The following is a 20,828-nucleotide window of genomic DNA, read 5'->3' as shown; positions in this document are numbered from 1 at the left end:
GTTTGGACAAGAAAAGAATGGAAGCTTTCGAAATGTGGTGCTACAGAAGAATGTTTAAGATTAGATGGGTAGATCACATAACTAATGATGAAGTATTGAATAGAATTGGGGAGAAGAGGAGGGTGTGGCACAACTTGACAAAAAGAAGGGACCGGTTAGTAGGACATGTTCTGAGGCATCAAGGGATCACAAATTTAGCATTGGAGGGCAGCGTGGAGGGTAATAATCGTAGAGGGAGACCAAGAGATGAATACACTAAGCAGATTCAGAAGGATGTGGGTTGCAGGAAGTACTGGGAGATGAAGAAGCTGGCACAGGATAGGGTAGCATGGAGAGCTGCATCAAACCAGTCTCAGGACTGAAGACCACAACAACAACAACTAAACAAATGGTTCAAATGGCTCTGAGCACTATGGGACTCAACTTCTGAGGTCGTTAGTCCCCTAGAACTTAGCACTAGTTAAACCTATCCAACCTAAGGACATCACACACATCCATGCCCGAGGCAGGATTCGAACCTGCGACCATAGCGGTCTCGCGGTTCCAGACTGCAGCGCCTAGAAACGCACGGCCACTTCTGCCGGCCAACAACTTAACAAATATTGCTGATTGCTGGGTGCTGATTGCCGACTGCCCAATTCATACCACAGTCTCAGCCCTTTTGTCAGTTGCTGCTGTCCAGTGTGAGGGGAGACATGCTTAGCCTACATAGACCGTCTATGGAACCACAAGTCTGGCTGGACGGACACTTCGGCTACGAGATGCACTGCCAACTTCCGATGTCACACCGATGGGCCACAGATGTCACCGTCACCATTAGGTCACCTGTGTGACCTGGATACTGTCAATGAACCGCCTTCGAGTGGCTGGGAGCCGCTGCTGCTCATTCCGCTCCTGTGACAGACACCAATGCTGCTGGCTCCTCTTTCCTGAAACGGGGGCTTAGAGACGACCCCTGCGAGAGAGACTCCTGAGTGCAAATCTTCGATATTCGTGAGAGCACTTTGGAGATCGATACGCGGGATTGGAGGCCGCTGTATTCCGCGGTCGACGGCGGCGATACTGCAACACGAGCGCACACTGGCTTTCCACCGCTGACGAGCCGCTACTCCGATTGTGCGGCCGTGGCATACTGCTATGGAAGACAATACTGTGTTACTGCGAAATGCGTGTTATTTTAAAAGCAAAAGTACAACTTTAAACAGCCAAGAACGCTATTTACAGCTTTTATTGTGATGACTGCTTTCAGCAAACTACGTTGCCATCATCAGATCTGTAAAGCATAGAGAAACATCTTCAAGCACTCTAGGATCAGATGTAAAGGGTCGTATCACAAGTTTACAGAAACATGATACCCTCAGCAATACATTTCACTGAATCTCGATCAAATGGGTATTATACTGCATCATGTTATAGAATGATATTTCATGAACATTAGAGCGATAGATATCAGCATTTCAAGCATAAAGTAACTATTACATAAAACAGCGCTCATATTGCACTGATTTCACAACTTCATGTTCGTTCATTAGCAGAATGAAGATTGGAATTCTCATGTCAACGTAGTTGACGTTACTATCAGCCAGCAAGTGCCAATATGCAAGTAGTTACAAGCAAAAAGTAGTCGTGTCATATAAAGTATGAAGGCAACCACCGATCCAAGAATGGAGCACTGCAAACGTACAGTGAATAGTCCGAATCAGAGCACTTCACACTTATTTTGTTATTATAATTTTAAAATAATTTGCCTAAAATTTAGAACCATATTAAGAATGTAACAAGAGGCACTGCATCAGAAACTAGGCGAATGGCATGTTCATATTACAAATGTAAATGCAATAAAAATATAAGTATCATGATATGCAAGCAGCATAACCCTCATCAAGCATTCACTGTTGTTTGGTACGTCGGTGCAGATACGCAAACATGAAGGATCTACAAAGGTAACATCAAGCATGCCACTCGAAACTAACACAAAGACGTCATTACGAGTACAGCAACCATACAACGGAGTCACCTCATCAGTTTTTCCTTTATCATCAGTCTTCTGACTGGTTTGGTGCGGCCCGCCACGAATTCCTCTCCTATGCCAACCTCTTCATCTCAGAGTAGCAATTGCACCCTACGCCCTCAATTATCTGCTGAATGTATTCCAGTCTCTGTCTTCCTATACATTTTTTTGCCCTCTACAGCTCCCTCTAGTAACTTAAAAATCATTCCCTGATGTCCTATCATCCTGTCCCATCTCCTTATCAGTGTTTTCCACATATTCCTTTCCTCTCCGATTATACGCAGAACCTCCTCATTCCTTACCTTAACAGTCCAACTAGTTTTCAACATTCTTCTGTAGCACTACATCTCAAATGCTTCGATTCCCTTCTGTTCCGGTTTTCCCACAGTCCTTGTTTCACTACCATACAATGTTGTGCTCCAGGTGTACATTCTCAGAAATTTCTTCCTCAAATTAAGACTGATATTTGATATTAGTAGACGTCTCTTGGCCAGGAATGTCCTTTTTGCCAGTGCTAGACTCCATTTGATGTCCTCCTTGCCCCGTGTGTCATTGGTTATTTTGCTGCCTATGTAGTAGAATTCCTTAACTTCATCTACATTGTGACCATCAATCCTGATGTTAAGTTTCTCATTGTTCTCATTTCTACTGCTTTTCATTACCTTCGTCTTTCTTTGATTTACTCTCAGTCCATACTCTGTGCCCATTACTCATTAGTTCGTTCATTCCGTTCAGCACATCATGTAATTCGTCTTCACGTTCACTGAGGATAGCAATATCATCAGCGAATCGTATCATTGATATCCTTTCACCTTGGATTTTAATTCCACTTCTGAACCTTTCGTTTATTTCCATCATTCCTTTCTCGATGTACAGATTGAACAGTAGGGACGAAAGGCTACAGCCTTGTCTTACACCCTTTTTAATACGAACACTTCGTTCTTGATCGTCCACTCTTATTATTCCCTCTTGGCTGTTGTACATATTGTATATGACCCGCCACTCCCCGTAGCTTAAACCTACTTTTCTCAGAATTTCGAACATCTTGCACCATTTTACATTGTCGAACGCTTTTTCCAGGTCGACAAATCCTATGAACGTGCCTTGATTTTTCTTTAGTCTTGCTTCCATTATTAACCGCAACGTCAGAATTGCCTCTCTCGTGCCTTTACCTTTCCTAAAGCCAATCTGATCGTCTTCTAGCCCATTCTCAATTTTCTTACACATTCTTCTGTATATTATTCTTGTCAACAACTTGGATATATGAGCTGTTAAGCTGATTGTGCGGTAATTCTCGCACTTGTCAGCTCTTTCCGTCTTCGGAATTGTGTGAATGATGCTTTTCCGAAAGTCAGATGGTATGTCGCCAAACTCATACATTCTACACACCAACGAGAAAAGTCGTTTTGTTGCCACTTCCCCAAATGATTTTAGAAATTATAATGGAATGTTATCTATCCCTACTGTTTTTTTTATGTTAAGTCCTCCAGAGGTCTGTTAAATACTGATACTAGTACTGGATCCCCTATCTCTCCTAAATCGACTTATGTTTCTTCTATCACATCAGACAAATCTTCTCCCTCATAGAGGCTTGCAGTGTCTTTTTTCCACCAATCCGTTCTCTCCTCTGCATTTAACAGTGGAATTCGCGTTGTGCTTTTAATGTTATCACCTTTGTTTTTAATGTCACCGAAGGTTGTTTCGACTTTCCTGTATGCTGAGTCAGTCCTTCCGACAATGACTTCTTTTTCGATGTCTTCACAATTTTCCTGCAGCCTTTTCGTCTTAGCTTCCCTGCACTTCCTATATATTTCATTCCGCAGCGAATTGTATTTCTGTATTCCTGAGTTTCCCGTAACATTTTTGTACTTCCTCCTTTCATGGATCAGTTGAGGCATTTCTTCTGTTACCGATGGTTTCTTCACAGTTACCTTCTTTGTACCTATGTTTTCCTTCCCTGCTTCTGTGATGGCCGTTTATAGATATGTCTATTCCTCTTCATCTGTATTGCCTACTGAGGTATTCCTTATTATTGTATCTATAGCCTTGGAGAACTTCAAACGTATCTCGTCATTCCTTAGTACTTCCGTATCCCACTTATTTGTTTATTGTCCTGATAAATGTTTTAAACTTCAGCCTACTCTTCATCACTACTATATTGTGATCTGAGTCTATATCTGCTCCTAGGTACGCCTCACAATCTAGTATCGGGTTTCGGAATCTCTGTCTGACCATGATGTAATCTAACTGAAATCTTCCCGTATCACGCGGCCTTTTCCAAGTATACTTCCTCCTATTGTGCTTCTTGAACAGAGTATTCGATAATACTAGCTGAAACGTGTTACAGAACTCAGTTAGTCTTGCTCCTGTTTAATTCCTTTTTCAAAGCCCGTATTCTCCTGTAACCGTTTCTTCTACTCCTTCCCCTACAACTGCATTACAGTTTCTCATGACATTTAGGTTTTGCATGTCCTTTTATATACTGTATTACTCTTTCAATATACTCATACACTTTATCTGTCTCTTCGTATTCAGCTTGCTACGTCGGCATGTATACCTGAACTACCGTTGTCGGCGTTGGTTTGCTGTCGATTCTGTTAAGACCAATCACTGCATGTTCACAGTGACACACTCTCTGTCCTAACTTTCTATTCATAATGAATGCTACTCCATTTATACCACTTTTTCAGCTGCTGTTGATGTTACCCTATACTCATCTGACCAGATATCGTTGTCTTCTTTCCAATTGAATTCAATGACCCCCTACTATATCTAGATTGAGCCTTTGCATTTGCCTTTTCAGATTTTCTAGTTTCCCTACCTCGTTCAAGCTTCTGACATTCCACGCCCCGACTTGTTGAACGTTATCCTTCCGCTGATTATTCACTCTTTTTCTCATGGTAACCTCCCGCTTGAAAAACCCCTCCCGGAGATCCGAATGGGGGACTATTCCGGAATCTTTTGCCAATGGAGAGATCATCATCTGAAGTTTGATCCAATGGCCATGTCGTCCGCATATACACACATAAAAAATGTTTTCCATCACCTCGCTTGCCAGAGTTCCGGAACCTGTACAGAAAACTGGAATAGAGATGAACATAAATATCATTTCAGCCCTTTTTATTGCTCACGAAAACCAAAAATTGCATGTTGAACCATCATATAGCGAGACCTTCAGAGGTGGTGGTCCTGATTGCTGTACACACCGGTACCCTTAATACCAAGTAGTACATCCTCTTGCATTGATGCATGCCTGTATACGTTGTGGCATGCTGTACACAAGTTCATCAAGACACTGTTGGTTCAGACTGTCCCACTCATCAACGGCGAATCGGCGTAGATCCCTCAGAGTGGTTGGTAGGTCACGTCGTCCATAAACAGCCCTTTTCAATCTGTCCCAGGCATGTTCGATAGGGTTCATGTCTGAACAACATGCTGGCCAATCTAGTCGAGTGATGTCGTTATCTTGAAGGATGTCATTCACAAGATGTGCACGATGGGGGCGCGAATTGTCGTCCATGAAGACGAATGCCTCGCCAATATGCTGCCGATATGGTTGCACTATCGGTAGTTGGATGGCATTCATGTATCGTACAGCCGTTACGGCGCCTTCCATGACCGCCAGCGGCGTACGTTGGCCCCACCTAATGCCACCCCAAAACAGTAGGGAACCTCAATCTTGCTGCATTCGCTGGATAGTGTGTCTAAGGCGTTCGGCCTGACCGGGTTCCCTCCAAACACTCTCCGACGAATGTCTGGTTGAAGGCATATGCGACACTCATCGGTGCAGAGAACATGATGCCAGTCCTGAGCGGTCCATTCGGCATGTTGTTGGGCCCATCTGTACCGCGCTGCATGGTGTCGTGGTTGCAAAGATGGATCTCGCCATGGACGTCGGGAGTGAAGTTGCGCATCATGCAGCCTATTGCGCACAGTTTGAGTCGTAACACGACGTCCTGTGCATTATTCAACATGGTGGCGTTGCTGTCGGGGTTCCTCCGAGCCAAAATCCATACGTAGCGGTCATCCACTGCAGTAATAGCGCTTGGGCAGCCTGAGCGACGCATGTCATCGACAGTTCCTATATCTTTGAATCTCCTCCATGTCCGAACAACAGCGTTTTGGTTCACTCCGAGACGCCTGGACACTTTCTTTGAGAGCCCTTCCTGGCACAAAGTAACAATGTGGACGCGATCGAACCGCGGTATTGACCCTATCATGAATCGGTCCTAAACACAGTACTAAAAATACCAACGTAACTTTACAGAATCACACCCTGCGTAGGCAATATTTTTTTTTAGTCATCAGTCTTCTGACTGCTTTCGATACGGCTCCCCGTGAGTAACTCTGTCTCAGTCCCTTCATTCATCTCTTGCACACAGTGCCCTCAGTTATTTGTTGGAAGTATTTCTGTCTCCGTTTTCGTCTACAGCCTGTGTTTTACATGTGTTTCTTTCTCCAACCGTTCTGAAAAGAACTTCCTCATTCCATACCTTCAACATTCTTCTGTAGCACCACATCCTACAGTCCATGACTCACTACCATATAATGCTGTGCTCCAACGTACTTTCACAAGAATGTCGCTCTCAATTTAAGGCCTATGTTTGATAATAATAGATTTCTTTCAGCCAGGAACTGCATCTTTGTCTGTGTTAGTCTTTTTTTATGTCCTCTTTGCTTTATCCGTCATGGGTTATCGTGCTCCTAACATAGCAGAATTAATTAACTTCATCTACTTCGTCACCGTCAATCCCGATGTTAAATTTCTCGCTGTTCTCACCGCTGCTACTTCTCATTACTTTCGTCTTTCTTCGATTTACTTTTAATCCATATTCTGTACTCACTAAACTGTTCATTTCATTCAGCAGAATCTGTATTTCTTCTTCACTTTCACTGAGGATAGGAATGTCATCAGTGAATATTACCATTGATATCCTTTCACCCTGTATTTTAAATCCACTTTTGAATCTTGTTCTTATTTTGGTCGTTGCTTATGTATAGATTGAACAGTAGGGATGAAAGACTGCAACCCTCTTTCCCACTCTTTTCACTCAGAGCACTTCGTTCTTGGTCTTCTAGTCTCATTATTCCCTCTGATTCCTCTATTGTAGATTACCCATCACTCCCTATATTTCTCAAGATTTCGAACCACTTGCACATTTACACTGCCGAATGCTTTATCACGTCGACAAATCCCATGAGGTTGTCTTGATTTATCTTTAGTCGTTCTTTCATTATCAGACCCAACATGAGAACTGTCTCTCTGCTGCCTTTACCTTTTTTAAGTCATAACTAATCGTCATCCGAAAATCCTCAATTTTCTTTTCCATTCTTCTGTATAATTTTCTTGGATGCCTAAGTTTTGAAGCTAGTTATGCAAAGGTTCTTGCACTTACGTGCCCTTGCTATCTTTAGAAATGTGTGCATCATGTTTCTCCGGAAGTCTGATGGTATCCGTGCGCTTTCCATATGCCAATAGTAGCAGTTTATAGAGAATGTCGTTGACCAGTTGCTGGGTAATTGAAGGACCTCATCCTTCCAGGGTGCAGTGAGGCTGTGTCATGGATTTACGGGGCATACTCAGATTGTCTTGTCAGTGGAACTGTGTACAGTTCGTGATCCGCAGTTGCCGCGGTCATGTTGACATTCTTGTGGGCACATCATAGCGTGAAGTCAGCAGCCTGGCTTGGGGTGTATCTTGTTGGCGCCGAGACGCCGGTTGGAATTCAAACTGTCAGACAACTTTGGGTTGGGAATCCGTCTCATCTCAAGAGTGTGGTTTTACGGTGAGCACCCATTTCCAGGTAAGAGAGCGATTTTAAATTTGATAAAAAAGTGTTGTGCTGCTGGGCATCCTGGTTATATTTTTAGTTTGCGACTGATTTTCCTGTGGGTGGCCTGATAGTGTAGTTCTTGTATGCGCTCATCTGGTTCTGGACTGCGCTATCTCTAACCGTTTTGAGCGATTTGTGTTGGAGTGAGCGGGTCATTAAATTGACAATGTTGGCATTCTACTGTCTTACTGCTGAGTGGCGTGGCTTGTTAGGGTCTGTACAAGCTGCACATTGTTATAATGTCTAAGGACGCTACGTGCTCAAGTAATTGTTCTAAGACTTTCATGGCGTATGTATTCCTTGTGCTCCCCAAACTTGTTCCACATGTGTTCTCTTGTTTTAGTGGCACTAGGGTTAATTAGGTTTGTGCGCCGCAGGGGAACTAATGTTAATTTCATAATTATTATTGTTCTGAATTCCAGTGGGATTAACTGATTGATATATTTGCTGTCTGTATTGCTGGCCGTAAGCAACCATTAATTGTTTTAACTCTTACTTCCTCTAACTGAGAATTTAACGTAATGTAATTGCGCCAAGGCGGTTCTGTTATAATTTCTTTGCCGTGATGGCAGGTGACAGGTGAACTTTTGCTATAACATGTAGTAGGGTTCACAGTTAATTTTATAACTTCCTTAGTAATCTGAATGGCTTGTACTAAGTTAATTACTCGCGGCCATTGATGTCAAATCCTTTCGCTAAAGCTATTTGTGAAAGCCTTTCACACCGCCGTCCAGTGACGGTTGATGATATTTTACTGCATCTGCTACCAACAGAGTGTTTAAAATTTAAAATCATTTTCGCATTTTCGGCCTCAGCATACCTAAGTTCAGTACCGTGTGTCTGTTACTACAAACGATTGATTGGCCGTGGGCCGGAAATTTAAATATGTTACAAAAAGCCGAGAAATTATACATAACAAGAACTGTAACCTATCTGCTGGCTGTAGTAAAATTATAGATATATTTTTGGTGAGGTTTCTTGTATTCTAGCACACTATTCTGTAACAGTCTTATTTGACCTAGGCATCTAATTTAGTTGCTCAATATTATTATTATTTTTATTGTTATGGCTTGACCTGAAGTTCTCGGTCACAAATTGCTAATGTTGTCTTAACTTGTTTTTGGTTTTGTATTTTATTTTAGACGCTGAAACAAAATCTAAACTCCTTCCGAACAGGCCATGAAGGCCCAACGGTACCGACCGGCCGCCGTGTCATCCTCAGCCAATACGCATCACTGGATGCGGATATGGAGGGGCATGTTGTCAGCACACCGCTCGCCCGGCCGTATGTCAGTTTCCGAGACCGGAGCCGCTACTTCTCATTCAAGTAGGTCCTCAGTTTCCCTCACAAGGGCTGAGTGCACCCCGCTTGCCAACAGTTCTCGGCAGAACGGATGGTCACCCATCCAAGTGCTAGCCCAGCCCGACAGCGCTTAACTTCGGTTATCTGATGGGAAACTGTGTGACCACTGCGGCAAGGCCGCTGGCATTTTAGATGCTGCCTTATATGTAAAATAGTTCTGTACTGTTTAAAATTTTGAAAATTGTAGTTGATTATTTTGGGCTAATTTCTTGGTTAAGGTCATTGACTGTTCCACCTTAACTGTCACCCTTCGTTGTTAAGAGGTGATTTTGCTAACGAAATAATAAGTTTAGTATTTTATCCACCTTCAGTAACGGTATTTGTATTTACTGATATAATAAGCAACCAGCTGCACAAAAGAAAAGTTTCTTTAAAGAAACTTTTCTTTAACTTGTTTCAGGCTCTTAGTGCCCTTCCGAAGAAAAGCTGTTTATTACTTCAATAGATGTATAACTAATTGTTATTCATGAAAATATGATTTAATCTGCCCAGCAGCTTAAAACTCGCCAACCAACTTCCTACCGCTTCAGGCATGTCTTGAACAGCCATTTGGTCGCAGTTGCCCCCCCCCCCCCCCTCAATGATTTTAAAAGTTCTGAAAGATTGTTATCCATCATCTCTGCCCTATTTGATACCAGGTATTCCAAAGCTCTTTCAAATATTGGATCCCCTATCCCTCCCACAACGACTTCAGTTTCTTCTTCTGTCACGTCGTCGGACAATTCTTCCCGTCATATAAGTCTTCAATGTACTCTTTCCACCTATCCGCTCTTTCGCCTGCGTTTGACAGTATGATTCCCTTTACACTCTTAATACAGCCATCCTTACTTTTCATTTCACCGAAGGTTGGTTTGATTTTCCTGTGTGCTCAATCAGTCCCTCCGACGATCACTTCTTTTCCGATTTCTTCACACGTTTCCTGCGACCGTTTCGCTTTTCCTTTCGCTCCACGATCTTTTTATTTCATTCCACATTATTTATATTCCTGTATTCCTGTCCTTCCCTGAACTTTTTTTTACCCCATCAATTCAAGTATTTCTTCTCTTATACAAGACTTTCTTCAGTTACCTTGCTTCTACCTGTATTTGTCTCCCCATCATCCTCTTCAACTCAACTGCCTACTGCGGCCCTCCTCGCCACAATATTAACACATTTCGTGAACTTCAAACGCATCTCATCATTCCCCGGTACTTCAGTGCCTCACTTCCTTCCACGCTGGTTCTTCAGGACGTTTCTCCTCAGTTACCTCTTCACCATTATTACATTGCGGTCTGAGTCTATATATGATCCTTTTTATCCAACATCTGATTAGGGAATCTCTGTGTGACGATAACGTAATCCAGCTGGTTCTGGTCCTTTTCTAAGAACACCTCCTCATCTCATGAGTTTTGAAGAGATTATTCGCTATTACCTGTCGAAATTGAATGCAGAACTCATCTTTCTACTCTTTCATTCGTACTACAAATCGCAGTCCATGCAGTCCCCTGGATATTACTTTCTCAGAAGCTAGTTGATGCTGATCTGTCTTCACTGACAGTAAAAACTGCTGTCGGCTTTGAAACCGGTTGTCTCTGCCAAGACATAGCATTCCTCTCCGTTCTCTATACATTAGGATCATTTTTCCACCACTGTTCCTTGCCCTGTCGGCACACTTGCATTTTCCGCCACTGACGGGGGAGTAATCGATTTGATTCTGTGGCAGGGCACACATGAGGTCGCGCCAGCCGAGCTCCGTGAGTGCCACGAGCGCCCTCGTCTGATCAGCGCGGTGGAGCAAGTCAGCAGTTGGAATCCGCCGGCGAAAGCGAACACATCCTGGAGGAAGCTCGAAAGTGGCGCTGAGACTCAGAGCGGATAGTGTGGAGGCAGCACGGCAGTGGGGTTGAGGAACGAGGGCACTGCGTGTGCCCTGCTGTTAGTGTGAGGCGTCGTTTGGCTGAGGCATCAGATGATGTTTGCCTCCGTACGTCCAGGGAAAACGGTGGCTGGCAGCCAGAAAGCGTTAGCGGAAGAAGCACTTCCATTATGACGACTGGAAGAATATAGATAAGAATTACTTGTAATTTTTTTTTCTTTATGGGACATCCACAACTGTCCTGCAACATGATCATGGTAAACCAGTCCGTCACAGTTGTAAAATACTTTTATCCACCTGAGTCTTACTCAACAGAAGTCACTATGTACAACCATGGTTTCAGGGTCTTGTTCCAAAATTGTCACACGCGCGCTGTATCAGCGTTTGGTAAGTGTTATCGTCGAATGTTACCGCCGTTTTGCGTTTTGTCATGCTACGCCATATCTGGTTTGACAATTTGCTTCTTGCACCGTAGGATCGTTACTTAGTTTTACTTTGGTGTAGCGCGTGACTTCCATCTAATGTCTTATGGTGGCTTTATTTCTGTACATTCCATGTATTCCCAGAGGCAATTTTGTGACAAGAGGTATTTTCCCAGGCCGCGCATAGAGTTGAAGTTTTTCGCAACCACAATTTGGGATGCTAGTATGACGGGCCTCCTACGGTAGGTGTTTGCTACTAGTTGTTTGGGCATGGACGTGACGTCCTACTACTGCTAGGCAGGCTACTTTTTAAAAACTTCACCTCACATTTTATATAATAAATTTAATTTACTTTTAATTGTTTAAAGGACTAGGCTACAACTACTACTTTACTTCATTGGGAGAGTGCTTAGAAAATGTAGTCCATCAACAAAGGAGGTGGCTTACAAAACACTCGTTCGACCTATACTTGAGTATTGTTCATCAGTGTGGGATCCGTACCAGGTCGGGTTGACGGAGGAGATGGAGAAGATCCAAAGAAGAGCGGCGCGTTTCGTCACCGGGTTATTTGGTAACTGTGATAGCGTTACGGAGATGTTTAATAAACTCAAGTGGCAGACTCTGCAAGAGAGGTGCTCTGCATCGCGGTGTAGCTTGCTCGCCAGGTTTCGAGAGGGTGCGTTTCTGGATGAGGTATCGAATATATTGCTTCCCCCTACTTATACTTCCCGAGGAGATCACGAATGTAAAATTAGAGAGATTAGAGCGCGCACGGAGGCTTTCAGGCAGTCGTTCTTCCCGCGAGCCATACGCGACTGGAACAGGAAAGGGAGGTAATGACAGTGGCACGTAAAGTACCCTCCGCCACACACCGTTGGGTGGCTTGCGGAGTATCAATGTAGATGTAGATGTAGATTTCAGATACACCTGGTGATGGGGGCTAAGACCCCGAAACTGTAGTTGCATAGCACATTCTGTTGTGTAAGACTGTCAATAAAAGCATTTTACAACTGTGTCAGTTTTTTTACCGTTAATTGTGCTGATCTTTGAATCAATGGTGACATTAGCATAAAACCAAGATTTCAAATTTATGAAAAGGCAAAGCCACTACTGGGCCTGTAATTTGAAGAGGAGTGCCTTGTATATGTGTATTGTTTTTTGATGAAACACAGTGAGGCCGTTTTGAAACCGGATATTGCAAAGCAGTGAATTTTCTGAGGAGTCGTATTTTAGTGATAGACTTTCAGTAATTCAAGTTGTCCTTCTCTTTGCCTTGATAGCTGACGTACGTTTGATTATCTCGTGGCTACAGACTGTGTTTGTTGTCCGTGCAGTCTATCCACCTTGGTCGTAGGACAGGTGCCCTTGTGATGCCTTATTGACTTGTGCATGTTTTTGGAGCTTAAACTGAGTGTTTTGACTTGTGCATGATTTGAAGGTTCAACTGAGTGTCACTTTCGTAAAAATCTCTGTGGGGCGCAGTATATATATATATATATATATATATATATATATATATATATATATATATATATATATATATATATATATACTCCTGGAAATTGAAATAAGAACACCGTGAATTCATTGTCCCAGGAAGGGGAAACTTTATTGACACATTCCTGGGGTCAGATACATCACATGATCACACTGACAGAACCACAGGCACATAGACACAGGCAACAGAGCATGCACAATGTCGGCACTAGTACAGTGTATATCCACCTTTCGCAGCAATGCAGGCTGCTATTCTCCCATGGAGACGATCGTAGAGATGCTGGATGTAGTCCTGTGGAACGGCTTGCCATGCCATTTCCACCTGGCGCCTCAGTTAGACCAGCGTTCGTGCTGGACGTGCAGACCGCGTGAGACGACGCTTCATCCAGTCCCAAACATGCTCAATGGGGGACAGATCCGGAGATCTTGCTGGCCAGGGTAGTTGACTTACACCTTCTAGAGCACGTTGGGTGGCACGGGATACATGCGGACGTGCATTGTCCTGTTGGAACAGCAAGTTCCCTTGCCGGTCTAGGAATGGTAGAACGATGGGTTCGATGACGGCTTGGATGTACCGTGCACTATTCAGTGTCCCCTCGACGATCACCAGTGGTGTACGGCCAGTGTAGGAGATCGCTCCCCACACCATGATGCCGGGTGTTGGCCCTGTGTGCCTCGGTCGTATGCAGTCCTGATTGTGGCGCTCACCTGCACGGCGCCAAACACGCATACGACCATCATTGGCACCAAGGCAGAAGCGACTCTCATCGCTGAAGACGACACGTCTCCATTCGTCCCTCCATTCACGCCTGTCGCGACACCGCTGGAGGCGGGCTGCACGATGTTGGGGCGTGAGCGGAAGACGGCCTAACGGTGTGCGGGACCGTAGCCCAGCTTCAAGGAGACGGTTGCGAATGGTCGTCGCCGATACCCCAGGAGCAACAGTGTCCCTAATTTGCTGGGAAGTGGCGGTGCGGTCCCCTACGGCACTGCGTAGGATCCTACGGTCTTGGCGTGCATCCGTGCGTCGCTGCGGTCCGGTCCCAGGTCGACGGGCACGTGCACCTTCCGCCGACCACTGGCGACAACATCGATGTACTGTGGAGACCTCACGCCCCACGTGTTGAGCAATTCGGCGGTACGTCCACCCGGCCTCCCGCATGCCCACTATACGCCCTCGCTCAAAGTCCGTCAACTGCACATACGGTTCACGTCCACGCTGTCGCGGCATGCTACCAGTGTTAAAGACTGCGATGGAGCTCCGTATGCCACGGCAAACTGGCTAACACTGACGGCGGCGGTGCACAAATGCTGCGCAGCTAGCGCCATTCGACGGCCAACACCGCGGCTCCTGGTGTGTCCGCTGTGCCGTGTGTGTGATCATTGCTTGTACAGCCCTCTCGCAGTGTCCGGAGCAAGTATGGTGGGTCTGACACACCGGTGTCAATGTGTTCAAATGGTTCAAATGGCTCTGAGCACTATGGGACTCAACTACTGAGGTCATTAGTCCCCTAGAACTTAGAACTAGTTAAACCTAACTAACCTAAGGACATCACAAACATCCATGCCCGAGGCAGGATTCGAACCTGCGACCGCAGCGGTCTTGCGGTTCCAGACTGCAGCGCCTTTAACCGCACGGCTACTTCGGCCGGCTGTCAATGTGTTCTTTTTTCCATTTCCAGGAGTGTATATATATATATATATATGAATGCTTTGAAAGTAAGTTTCGTCGCTGTTTTCCGCCCGGAAACTGTATTGCCAAAAACAAATACAGTATCGCATCATGAATTATGCACCTTGCACTGTTTACCGACATAGTCGCCACCGGCATTGAGACATTTGTCGTACCCTGCAATCAGAAACATCCTGGATCAACACGGGATCAGATTGGTCGCTTCAGGTGGGATAAATTCAACCAGCCGGCCTACATCCCCGATCTGTTCCCTTCAGTGAAACCCCGACGTCACTGTCAAACAACTGCTGAGGTGGAACACGCTGTGCGATAATTCCTTGCATCGCAAGGCAAAGAGTTTTACCGGAGCGGCTTATGCAAGCTGACTCTACGCTGCGGAAAATGTCTCAATGTTGGTGGCGACATGTATAAAACAGTGCAAGATGTATAGTTCATGATGACATGGTGTATTTGTTTCCGGCAATAAAGTTTCCCTCTGAAAAGCAATGACGAAACTTACTTTCACTACGTCCTTCGTATATTCATTTGTGTCCTATTAAGGTTTTATTATTGCTGTGGGGTAGAAGCTTATTTTCCTGTTTTCATGTTATTGTGACAGGTGTTAAATCATTTTAGAACTGAGCACAAAATCTTAGATAATTTTCTCTGCATCATGCACTCTGGTAGTCGTATGGTTCATATTGTCAATAGCCCCAGCTTTACTCCCCTCCCACCGAAATAGTGCTTCACAGTTCCTACGTCATGCTACATCTCTTCAGGTGGTACTCCATTCCTTGTAGACACAATGGACAGTTAGCCTTGAAATGCTCCAACGTATCAGTTAAATTGATTCACCGACTGTACAGTGGTACTAAACGAGCTATGCCTTTTACCAGTCCCGTCACATCACTAAGTCGATCCATTTGAATAACCTGAGTCGATACAAATCAACTGTTACATACACACCAGTTCACTGCCTTACGTGAGTGGTAGAGGATCGTATGACCGCCTGGTCCACCTTCTAAAATCTCTATAACACTCCAAATCGACTACTGTGGTCTTTTAAGAGGGATAGAAAGTAATTCGTTTTTTGAGCTTTCTCGTCTCATTTCGTAACGTATCTATGATTAACCATAAAATAAAAACACCAAAGCCTCCACAAAATACTGCAGTCAACAGATGGTATAGCTGTAGCTTGAACTGCCTGTTCGATATTTAATTTACAATTATCTCGTGACCCCAAAAGACGTGAGTTTTCCTTTAATACAAAATTAAACCAAATAATGATTTTACACCGAGAAAATACCAAGAAAAAATCTGATTTATATATACAATGAAGCGCCAAAGAAACCGCTATATGCATGCGTAATCAAATACAGAGATATGTAAAATGGCAGAATACGGTGCTTCGGTCGGCAAGACCTATATAAGACAACAAGTGTCTGGTGCAGTTGTCAGATTAGTTACTGCTGCTACATTGGCAGGTTATCAAGATAAGATTTAATAGAGTTTGAACGTGGAGTTACAGTCGGCTAACTGCAGCCGGAAAAAGATCCTGCAAGAACGGGACCAACGACGACTGAAGAGAATTGTTCAACGTAACAGAAGTGGAGCCCTTCCGCAAACCGCTGCAGATTTCAATGCTGGGCCAGTGTCAGTGGGCGAACCATCATCGACATTGGCTTTCGGATCCGAAGGCTCACTCGTGTACCCTTGATGACTGCACGACATGAAGCATTACGCCTCGCCAGGTCCCGTAACCGCAGAAATGGGACTGTTGATGACTTGGAACATGTTGCCTGGTCGCACGAGTCTCGTTTCAAATTGTATCGAGCTGATGGACGTGTACGGGTATGGAGACACCCTCATGAATCCATGTCAGCAGGGCACTGTTCAAGCTGGTGGAGGTTCTGTAATGGTGTGGAGCGAGTGCAGTTGGAGTGATATGGGACCCTGATACGTCTAGATACGACTCTGACATGTGACACGTATATAAGCGTCCTGTCTGATCACTGCATCCATTCAAGTCCTTGTGCATACCGAACTTGGGCAATTCAGTCACGACCATGCGACGCCTCACACGTTCATAACTGCTGCATAGTGGCTCCAGTAACACTCTTCTGAGTTCAGACACTCCCGTTGGCCACTAAACTCCCCAGGCATGAACATTATTGTGCATACCTTGTATGTCTTGCAACGTGTTGTTCAGAAGAGTTCTCCACCCCCTCGTACTATTACGGATTTATAGACGGCCTTGAAGGATTCATGGTGTTAGTTCACTCCAACACTACTTCAGGCATTAGTTGAGTCCATGCCACGTCGTGTTGCGACTCTTGTGCGTACTCATGGGCGCCCTACAAGATATTAGGCAGGTTTACCAGTTCCCCTGACTCTTCACTGTATACAAAAGCATCCCGTCAGCCGAAGCACAATTTGATAGAAACTTCTAGAGGACTCTCAAGTTTAGTGTAAATGATACAGGAGACTGCTTTTTGTATCTATTTTTACAAGCTGTACTAGTGACTCAGTGTGAACGACATACGAAGTAATACAATGTTTCCGTCGTATTTCTGCACTTCCACCTGTCAGTTACGAGATGCTGCTGCGGCTATGTTTAATTCGTACCACAGGCGCACATTTATATAGCCCAAGGTATTATTTAATTAGGTCGCAGATTCCATCTTGAAGGTTGATCATCGGGGGTTTAAGCTTTATATCATTGCAGTTTTAATATTTGAGTTTTGAAAACGCCTTATGACAGTCTTGTTTGTTTTGTTAATACAGCAGATCATAAGTATTAATTTCTTATGAATTCGGCGCAGTTTACTATGTCTTGTCCGTGGCTACTTAGTTTTCAAATAGTATGGAATTAATTCTCGAAGCATAAACTCAGTTAACGTACACAATTAGTTTTGAGAAATGTTTGGACACTAAGAAATTATTTGTCATTGTGACTTTATGAATATGGTGACATTCCACACTGATACTGCATTTAGGGTTCTAGGCGCTGCAGTCTGGAGCCGAGCGACCGCTACGGTCGCAGGTTTGAATCCTGCCACTGGCATGGATGTGTGTGATGTCCTTAGGTTAGTTAGGTTTAATTAGTTCTAACAAGGGAACCTCCCCATCGCACCCCCCTCAGATTTAGTTATAAGTTGGCACAGTGGATAGGCCTTGATAAACTGAACACAAATCAATTGAGAAAACAGGAAGAAGTTGTGTGGAACTGTGAAAAAATAAGCAAAATATACAAACTGAGTAGTCCATGGGTCACATATGCAACATCAGATGCAACAGGAGCGCCGTGGTCTCGTCGTAGCGTGTGCAGCTGCGGAACGAGAGGTCCTTGGTTCAAGTCTTCCCTAGAGTGAAAAGTTTACTTTGTTTGTTTTTGCATAGTTATTATCTGTCCGTTCGTTCATTGACGTCTCTGTTCACTGGAATAAGTTTAGTGTCTGTGTTTTGCGACCGCATGGCAAAACCGTGCGATTAGTAGACGAAAGGACGTGCCTCTCCAATGGGAACTGAAAACATTTGATCGCAAGGTCATAGGTCAACCGATTCCTCCACAGGAAAACACATCTGATATATTCTATACGACACTGGTAACGGCATGTGCGTCACATGACAGGAATATGTTGTCGACCCACCTAACTTGTACACTTGGCGAATGGGTAAAAAGATTCTTCTACCTTGCCCGATTTAGGTTTTCTTGTGGATGTGATAATCACTCCCAAAAAAGTGATGAAAACATAACAGTTTGTCACATAAACTGAAAATAAAAAATTAAACCTTACACTCGATGGAAGATTTGAACCAAGGACCTTGCGTTCCGCAGCTGCTCACGTTACCACGAGACAACGGCGCTCCTGTGTTCCCAGTGTCCTTGATCTTGCTTATCTTCCCATGAACTACTCAGTTTGTATATTTTGCTTATTTTTTCACAGTTCCACACAACTTCTTCCTGTTTTCTCAGTTGATTTGTGTTCAGTTTTTCAAGGCTTATCCACTGTGCCAACTTATAACTAAATCTGAGGGGGGTGCGATGGGGAGGTTCCCTCGTAAGTTATAGGCGACTGATGACCTCAGAAGTTAAGTCGCTTAGTGCTCAGAGTCATTTGAACCATTTGCATTTACGGTAGTTAATAATATCCAACGATACTAGCACTGCTCCTTAAGTTTCGCTTCAGTGACAAAGAATATCTCTGCCTGGTTGTTTACGAACTGTCACTTTAATTTTGGTTTACCGTCAACTTCATATTTCTTCGTTCCAGAGAGATAAAAAGTTCTTTCGGCCTTGAAAAATCTCTTAAATATCACTTTCACTCAACTATAGTGAAACAAAGTTTACGCCGTCTCAAGAGTGTAATCTCAGTAACCAGAGACCGTACTGTCTCGTATCAGTTCTTGCGGCAAGCGGTACGTAACACTTCAACCCTGAAAAAACTTCACTCCACTTAAAAGAAGTTTCTTTCCAGATCAATAACTCAAAAAATTCGTGTTCCAGCAGACTTCCAAATTCTTCCAAATATTTTTTCTTGCTGTTTAAAACTTTGGTACAGAAGTGTTTCAGGTGGTACTGGTAATAGAACCACGTCTCAAATATTAACGACTTATATTAATAGATCATAATTGGCCCGATATGAACAGATATTGAAAGCATATTTCAATCTATTACAATTAAAAGTTACAGGTTTAGTTTGTCATCATTAATAAATAGTGAGAGGAGTCGCTTTTGGACGTATCTTTGGCCTCGAGCCGACGTCACTGTAGCCGAGCAAAGATGGTAGCGTCATGACAGAAAGATTGTTCGTTTCGCCAGGGCAATGCCCCACTCTCGTACCATGAAAGAGAAGGAAGATCCTACGTTTTGTACAGTAAATCATCACAATACAAACTATACAAAATCTTCTCATTTTCAATAATGTTATGAAACTTACAACTACTTACTGTCAATGTATCGTATGGCGGAGGATGCTCGATGGTACAGCCTGTCAACCCACTGTATCAGCACAGTAATGATATTCGAAGCACTGTGTATGAATAGACAATGTTTTTCTCCTTCACAGTCGAGCTGTTGTTGTCTCACTACCACCTACCGAGAGAAATTTCCGTTACGCTTGAGGCGAAAGAACCCTTTATTTGTAAATATGCTGGGAATTTTTTTTATAATTCAACAATACGACAATGTGATAAAAAAATATCATCAATTTCATCTGTGTAAAATATTCAAAGGAATTCCGTTACTCTGGAAGAGAGAGAGTACGATGTTTGCACCTAGTGCACAGCAGCGCACTCTCAAGACCCCTTTCCCCTTCCTGTGATCTGTCTGCTTCTAGCTGTCGTTGACCGTGTACGCTTCGTTAAGCTGGAGATTGGGAGATTGGCGGCCATTGTTCGGACCCTGAGAGCTTTCGCCTGCCGACGCGATTACCAGGCAACCCCTCGCTGCCTCACACGAGCCCCGCTTGGTGGCTGCAGTCGAGTCTCAGGCACCGCTTCCAAGCTTTACAAGGGATCACTACACCGCTTCATTCACCAGCGATGTTGGAGTGTCGCGGAAGAGCAATACACTCCAGTTTTGTATATTTTCTCTGCTTTTTTTTTCTCTTAAGCAGTTGTATATCCACACAACTTTATTGAAGCTTTTTATTATATTAACACCAGAGTAGATGAACACTTAGGGACATTCTCAAAAAATAAAGATTTATGACAAAACACTACTCTTAATAAAATAACAATTAACTAACACTACCTAAAAATTTAAATTTACAGAATAATTTAACCCTTTGAGTCTCAACATGATGAAAAAATTTAATTTTAAAACTTTTTACATAATTAATCCTTATTGCCATAGTAAGCAAAGAATACAAGAAGAAATTGGCAAAAAGTAAACTAATAAATTGTTTTAAGGATATGGTTGCACATGGGAATGTAATTACAGAATTTTCCACAAAATCGATTTTTATTATCGCAGTAAGTAACGAATATAAGAAGAAATCGGCAAAATGCAAACAACCACTTGTCTTATAAAGTTGGTTTAATTGTGAAACCACTGGCACATACAGTTTTCAGCCGCATTCCAGTTCACGTGATATATTTGAAAGCCAATTCGCATTTTTCCTATGCAGAATCCCATATCTCGAAACTTCCATGTACTCTTAACGCCTAGAA

This window comes from Schistocerca americana, chromosome 5 (assembly GCF_021461395.2).
Source record: "Schistocerca americana isolate TAMUIC-IGC-003095 chromosome 5, iqSchAmer2.1, whole genome shotgun sequence".
Taxonomy (NCBI): domain Eukaryota; kingdom Metazoa; phylum Arthropoda; class Insecta; order Orthoptera; family Acrididae; genus Schistocerca; species Schistocerca americana.
The sequence above is the reverse complement of the archived record's forward strand: the minus strand, read 5'-3'. Positions refer to the sequence as shown.